General features: G+C 41.4%; 1 long non-coding RNA gene across 1 annotated transcript; it reads right to left on the bottom strand.

Annotated features, from left to right (window-relative positions):
- Positions 1-3,034: 3,034 nt before the first annotated feature.
- Positions 3,035-7,540, bottom strand: LOC310747216. Its single transcript, XR_014540908.1, has 3 exons — positions 7,474-7,540; positions 5,613-5,739; positions 3,035-3,556 (listed from the first exon to the last, which is right to left on the bottom strand). It is a non-coding gene; the product is annotated as an uncharacterized lncRNA (long non-coding RNA).
- Positions 7,541-7,940: the final 400 nt, after the last annotated feature.

The raw sequence follows: 7,940 nt of genomic DNA, 5'->3' as shown, positions 1-7,940 counted from the left end.
GGCTTTTAATACTAAAAATTATCAAAAAGACTGGTAGAGGGGACATGAAAGAGATTTAAGAGCCTCGGATTTGAGATCTCTGGGCTGATGGCGTCCTGAGATTGATGGACTTATGCTGGGGACTGAAACCGGGAAGGGGTTTGGGTGGATTGGAAATTGGAAACTCAATATGTATATAATATAATTTCCCTTTTGTTTTTCTTTTAATGAGAGTAGGGAAATTCGTGGAATGGAATCTTTTTCGACCCTAGGGAAATGTGCTAAGAATAAGTATTTAAAGTATACCCTTAAAAATATCGCAAAATCAAGGATTGTTAGAAAGATGTTGGAAAAAGAAAACTAGGTGGTTTTGGCAGAAATGATATAAAGGATTAAGTAAAAATGAACTGATGAAATTGATGAAAGAGAGCGCGCAAAACTACAATATATTAAAATAAATTATTAAGGTTAAAAAAAAAGGTTGGAAGGATTTGCTGAAATGAAAATTTTTGAACTAGAATACAAAAATGGGAGGTGTGAGGAGGTAAAGGAAATAAGTAAAAGAAGAAAGTTATGTAAAGGTTTAACTTGCTTTTCTTTTCTTTTTTTCCTTTTCTAAATGATTTTTGTACTTTCTCTGTCTTTTGTATTTCTTTTTTCTTTTTTTTGTAACCTTCAAACTCTAAATAAATATTATTTTAAAAAAAACCCAGAATGAGTTATCTGCCACTGGCACTCTAGCCATCTCAGTGATTGTTTCATTGCCCTCAGATCCATGGAAAACCATGGAGCTGTCTGGGCTCCATGTAATCGGAGAGGGCGCTTTGCAGCCAAACAGTCAATAGCCCTGGTTAGCTCCACATTCCAACAGGCCAACAGGGAATCATCTGAAAGGCCATCTCCAGGCAGGGTTCAAATGAAGTCCTGATGAACTGTTCTTCAATTGTTTTGCAGCATTTTGCATTACAAACTTTGCATTTTTGGGAGCCCTCATTATGTGTGGCTGACCTGACAAACTTAGTGCCCTACCGGTCAGCCACATCCACAAATGGAAAACTTTGGCACAGGTTTGGTGAGAACTGAACAATTTTGGATTGGGGTTGTCCAGTATTGCACCATGTTGGGGAAGTCAAACAATATTTTGGGACACCTTAGAATGGGATTTTTTTCCTGAAAAATAATTGCAAAGTTTCTCATAGGTTTGGAGGGGATCCCAAATAATGTGATTCATAGTTAACGCAGCTGCATACTGCAGCTTTTTTATATTAACCCTTTGTTTGCTGTGTAGTGAACTTCATTAATAGAAATCAAATAAGCAATTAGTTTCTCTGATCTCCTAAACTGCTTTTCTGCTATGGATAGGTGACTCCCCTTTCTCCGTGTAATGACCACTGCCACCCTGGCAACCAGAAGAAAAAGAAAGAAGGGGAAAGGTTTTGCTGCTCTGGTTGTGCTCCATGTCCAGAAGGGGAAATTTCAAACCAGGATGGTGAGTTATGTAGTACTCATATTTGTCATCCTGTGAGGAAACTGGCAAGGCTAGACTGCAGCATTTGAGGGAATTATTTTAGTGCAAATATGAGTAAGGAGCAACATGATCTCAGGGACATCAGAGGAAATTGAGTGTTTGTTGATTCAGAACAGACAAAAGAAAACTAAAATCTTCATGAAGTACATGATTAAGCTATGGAATTTGTTCCCTCAAAAGCCAATGATGGGCACAGCTTTTGAAGCCTTCAAAGGAGTATTGACAAACTCATAGAAAATATTAATGGCTATGATCTCTGATGGCTTTGCTGTGCCTCCATCACATTTTCTCTGGGGATGCAAAGCAGGAAATCCTGAAATAAAGGCCACATGTAGAACCTTGGTTTTTCTATGAGCTCTTTCAATTGCTCACCCAATAAATGCCACACAATACCAACAATCAGTGGTGTATTCAACAATATTGTTGCCATATTGTATTACATTTCTCTCCACCTTAACAGTGTCTGCCTTGAAATCTTGTGTCTGTCTCTTTCAGACAGAAGTGCCGAGGGATGTAATTTCACTTCTGCAGCCCGCACTCACAGAAAGAACAGAGAGTTAAAAGTAAGATAAAATGTTTATTCTTAATCACCAGAGCATCCTTATCCATTTATAATCTTTCCTAATCTCAAAAAAAATAATATGTCTCTGGTATTTTCTTACAGTCTGCTATTTATTGTTAGCTAATGTCTCTTCTTGGGCCAGCATTCAATTGACATTCCTGATGAAAATTAATTGGCAGGCAGGGTAATCCAAGTTATAATCTCAAAATATTCCAGTCTCAAAAATAGTTGAAAGAAGGGAGGCTCAACTGACATGAGGTTCTGAGAGCTAACCTACAATGCTATTATGCAGTATCTGGGCATAATGGCGGATTCTCGTTGCAAAACTTTATCTGCCTCCAAAAAGTTCTCATAATCAGCTTTCTTCAGAGCATGTGAGGTTAATCTCCCTATCACACAAGGGAGGGTATACTAACAAAGATTTAAGTCTTGGCTGTCAACGGGTGTGTTAACCAGCAAAATTTCCTCCAAGAAGTCAACATGTAAATAATTTTAAAGGAACTTTTGTAAATAGTATAAATGAGTTATGCATAAATCTTACCCTTCCTTTTTAACAATAAAATGATGGCAAATCAAAGAGATGCCTTAATTCTTTATTCTTATTAGTTGCTCTCTGTTGTTCAGCTCTGGCCTCAGCATGATAATATAGCATTTCGGGGCAAAGATGCAGCCCAGTAAGCCAGCACTGGAGGCCAAGATGGAGAAGATCTCCACCATCACCATGTACTTCCCTTTGGTGCTCAGGTAGGTTGGGACAAAGCACAACCAAACACTGCAAAAGAGCAACATGCTGAAAGTAATGAACTTGGCTTCATTGAAACTGTCAGGTAATTTGCGGGCCAGGAATGCTGAGAGGAAGCTGAAGAAAGCCAGGAGGCCCATGTAGCCCAGGACACAGGAAAACAAGGTCACAGACCCTTCATTGCATTGCACAGTGATTTCTTCCATTAGTGAGTGCATGTCTAAATCTGGGAATGGGGGAGAAGTTGCCAACCAGAGAGTACACAGACTTGCTTGAATCAAAGAGCAGGAAAGGACAATGGAGTTGGCCAGTCTTTTCCCCACCCACTTCCTCAGGCTGGACCCTGGCTTGGTGGCCATGAAAGCTACAACTACGGTGATGGTTTTGGCCAGCACACAAGAAACAGCCACAGAGAAGATGATGCCAAAAGTAGGTTGTCTGAGGAAGCAGGCCATTTCCCCTGGTTTGCCAAGGAATAGCAAAGAAGATTGAAAGCAGAGCAGAAGAGAGATGAGGAGAGTGTAGGTGAGATCTCGGTTGTTGGCTTTGACAATGGGTGTATCTCTGTGTTTCACAAAAGCTAAAAACACTAAAGTTGTGACAATGGAGAAACAAATAGCAATTGAGGCTAAGCTGATCCCTAAGGGTTCTTCATAAGAAAGAAAGCTCATTGTTTTGGAGATGCATCCATCTTTGTTCCTGTTTGCATATTGGTCTTCTGGGCATCTGAAACAGTCATCCATATCTGAAAAACAGAAACAGGTCAAATACTAAACAAAATTCATTTGCTTCTTTTGCCTCCCATATGACCATTTTGGGATTTCAACCTGGGCATTCTTAATGTACTGTGGTAAAATGAAAGTGCCCTTTAATTAGCCCACAACTTACGGACATTTGACCTTTGTGCACTTTACACAATTGGAAAGCAAATGAAAAATAATAGAGGAAAGGGAGCTTGTGCCTGGGAAAAAAGACTTGGCCAATCCCACCTGCCACTGAATCCAGTATTTTTGACTATACACAACTTGGGCTTTAGGTGTGATCCTGGAGTTGTAACTCCTGGGTAAGTTTTGGGCTTTCTGTATAACAATTATTCTAACACATGTTATGTGATACTGTGTAGCAGCTATTACAACATCTGCACCTATTTTGGCTGGATGCAGAGACAGTGGATAGTTATTTTCATGATTTTACTTATAAACTGAAGCACAATCCAGATAAGAATGAGGTTTCCTAGATTAATTGGCGGTTGCATCCTCAGTTTTGGCTGTCACAAAAGCTGCCTTTTTCTGGACAGGGATAGCCTAACTTCTGTCATCTTTCCTTTGGTTATATATAGGTTAGTGAACTGCAATGGGTTATAGATGGGCCACCTCTGAAGATGGTTTAGAAACTTCAGCTTGGGCAGAATTCTGTGGCCATGTTGCTGTTCTAGGCAAGACAGTGTGAACATGAAACTCACTCTGGCCTGACTGCACTAGGTCCCCATTAGTTTTTGGGCAAAGTTCTGGTTTTGACATATAAGGCCTTAAAATGCCCCAGGATGAAATCCTCCCTGGACTGCCTCTCCCCATATGAACTGTACCAGAATTTCCTATTGCCATCTGAGGCTCTTCTCTTATCTCCTCAACAAGAGATCTGGAGAATGGCAATCCCGAAAATTGACCTTGGGTGTGGTGGCTGCCCATTTGTGGAATGCTTTCCCTTGGGAGGCTCCTGTCGGAATATCATTATATATCTTTAGGTTCAAGGCATATGTTTACTTTGACCAACAAGCCTTTTGGCTTTTAACTATATGTGGCCTTTTAGAAGTGGGTGAAATGTTTCCAATGTATTTCTCTTTCCTCTTGGCTTTATTGTTTATATCAGGGTTTGCCCAAGAGATTTTGGCACTTGAAGCAGACCCCAAATGGCAACAAAAAAAAGAGGGGATGTAAAACTCACATGGATATTTTCTACCCATGTGCATTCTGCTTCCTGAGGCAGTCACCTCACCTTTCCTCATGGGTAGGTTGGCCTTGAATTAAGATCCATACTGGGATCTGCTGCTCTGCTGGACCTTACTGGTGGACCTTCATATTTCCTCATGGGTCAGCCAGCCCTAGTCTATTTGGTCGTAAATCACAATGTAAAGTGATTAAAAAATTTAATAACTGAATAACCAATAAAACAATCCAAATGCAGGACAGTAAAATTCATTTTTCTGGGAATAAAAGGTATAATTTTGAATTTGTGATGTCCTGTGCAGATTGGCCAGACATGGATTTCTGGCACATCTTCACTTCACTGTTTCCTATCTGGAACTGTGTATCTGGTTGTCTATTTGCAGGGTGCCCCAATACTTTTTCGCATCTGTCATGTGTGGCAGAGAGCACTAAGGAGAAACTGACCCGTCAGACCCAGCATCTACTACTTGTAATCAAATGTTGATTTCATCTCTTAAAAGCAGGAACTTGTCAAACTTACCGTGACCATCATCAGGTGTGTTAACATTTCTCTATGGACATTTTGATAGTTTTGTTTCGGCCATTTTTATATATTTTTTTTCTGTTTAGGATATCATAAGGTAGGTGTACAACTACCGTAGATCATTTTGTCTATTTTAGAGCTCACACTCAAATCTATATAAAATGTATTGCATGAGGATTCCTCATTTTTCAAAATGTCCCTGGGAAGATATTGGAAGCCTACAGAGAAACATTCCAGGCAGCATGGTAATTAAAGATAGCAATTAGACCTAAAGAAGCACACCATCCTAATCCTACCCAAAGAAAATGAAACATGATTTCTATGTCACAAACCATTCTGGTCTGAAATCTTCCCTTCTGGACATGGAGCACAATCATAGCAGCAAAATTTCTCCCCTTCCTTCCTTTTCTTCTGATGACCAGGGGAGCAGCAGTCATTACACACAGAAATAGGCACCACCTATCCATCAGGAGGAAAGAAAAGTCAGGTGGGAGAAAGTCTCCATTCCTCCCCTCAAAATAATAATAATAAAAATATATTTAATTTCTTTATTTGTTTTCTTTTTTGCTCATGAACTTGAAAGACTCATCTCAGAAATGTTAAGTATAAACTTGTGCTATAAATGTAGATCATGAATCCCTAAAAAGGTGGATAGGACAACGGCTTTAGATCCATTTCAGTCCGGTTTCCGTCCTGGTTTTGGGACCAAGACAGCTCTGGTTGCCCTAACAGATGATCTCCGTAGATGACTGGATCGAGGCAGGTCAGGACTGGTGATCCTTTTAGATTTGTCAGCAGCCTTTGACATGGTCGATCATGATCGTCTGGACCACCGCCTCGCAGACGTGGGGATACAGGGCATAGCCCGTAACTGGCTGTGCTCTTTTATCTCTGGTCGGGGACAGAGGGTGGCACTAGGAAGGGAAATGTCGTCGCGCCACTCCTTCGTGTGTGGAGTGCCGCAGGGTGCAATTCTCTCCCCGATGCTTTTTAACATCTTTATGCGCCCCCTTGCCCAGATTATCCGGAACTTTGGGCTGTGCTGTCACCAATATGCTGACGACACTCAGCTCTATCTGCTGATGGATGTCCACACCGACTCAGCCCCGAACACACTGATCAGATGCTTGGAAGCTGTGGCTGGATGGTTTCGTGGGAGCCGATTGAAACTAAATCCTAAAACGAAGACAGAGGTCCTATGGCTGGGTCGGGATGGCATGGGGATGAGGGACCAACTCCCTTCTCTTGCGGGGGCCCAATTAGTGCCATTGCCTTCCGTTAAGAGTTTGGGTGTAATCCTTGACACCTCCCTTTCCATGGTGGCGCAGGTTACAGCAACAGCCAAGGCGACATTTGCCACCTTCGCTGCATCAAGCAGTTGGTCCCTTACCTTTCCCGCCCGACCTGGCCACAGTGATCCATGCGACGGTCATCTCCAGGCTTGACTACTGTAATTCGCTTTACGCGGGGCTGCCCTTGAAGCTGTCCCAGAAACTCCAGCGGGTGCAGAATGCTGCAGCGAGGCTCCTCACGGGGTCTCTGCCATGGGAGCATATTCGCCCAGTGCTTTTCAAGCTGCACTGGCTCCCGGTAGTGTACAGGGTCAGATTTAAGGTGCTGCTTTTGACCTTTAAAGCCCTTCATGGCCTAGGACCCTCGTACCTACGGAACCACCTCTCCTGGTATGAGCAACGGAGAGCCTCAAGATCCATAAATAGCAACACCCTAGTCGTCCCGGGTTAGTTAGATTAGCTTCAACCAGAGCCAGGGTCTTTTCAACTAAAAATTTTGTTTTTAAGTTGTAATCATTCAACTTGTTTTTATTGTTGCTTGTAAGCCACTCTGAGCCCGGCCTTGGTAGGGAGGGCAGGGTATAAATTATTATTATTATTATTATTATTATTATTATTATTATTATTATCATCATCATCATCATCATCATCATTGGTACAGCTGGCTTTTTTTTTTATTACAGACCAGTGTCATATTCAAAGCCTACTTGGAGATGCAGAAAGTACCTGTCCTAAAAAAATCTCTTAAAAGTGGGGGGGAGCTGATCATTGGTTCATCTTGCTGCTTTTGATTACAGACCAGTGTTATTTTCAAAGTCTACTTGGAGATTCAGAGGATTGAACTTGGGACCTTTGTATTTCAACCATTTTGTTTTTCAGATATAGCCTGCAGGGCCCATACCTGGTTAAAACCCTTGTGCCATGTAATCTTGTCCTCCTGACTGATGATTCTTCTTGCTTCAAGAGCATCATTGTCCACTTGACCAACTTTCACTCGAAGGAAGGACTTGTTTGGGAATGTGACTATGTTCATGATGTCAAGTGCACCTCCGGTTTGCTTTTTGCCACTGAAACTCACTGTTTCTCCAGCAGAGTTGTTAAATGCAATGTCAAGAAGAAAAGGGTGGAGCTAATTGAAACATAACAAGACATAAAGGGCTAAAAAGCATTACATTTGCAAGTATGGTTTAGTAAAGTTAAGCCTTAGAATCCCTTCCCACTATGCAATTCTATGGTTCCATGATTCTAGGTTTCTCCGGGAATAAATTGTACTTGTGGATGATAATCTTGGTGGTCTCCTTTTGGACTACTAAAGCCATTGAATTAAGAAGAATTTGAGTTCAACACTTTACCTTGAATGGTTGCAGA

The sequence above is a fragment of the Podarcis filfolensis genome (genome assembly GCF_964270895.1).
Source record: "Podarcis filfolensis genome assembly, chromosome: 13".
Lineage (NCBI taxonomy): Eukaryota > Metazoa > Chordata > Lepidosauria > Squamata > Lacertidae > Podarcis > Podarcis filfolensis.
The sequence above is the reverse complement of the archived record's forward strand: the minus strand, read 5'-3'. Positions and strand labels throughout refer to the sequence as shown.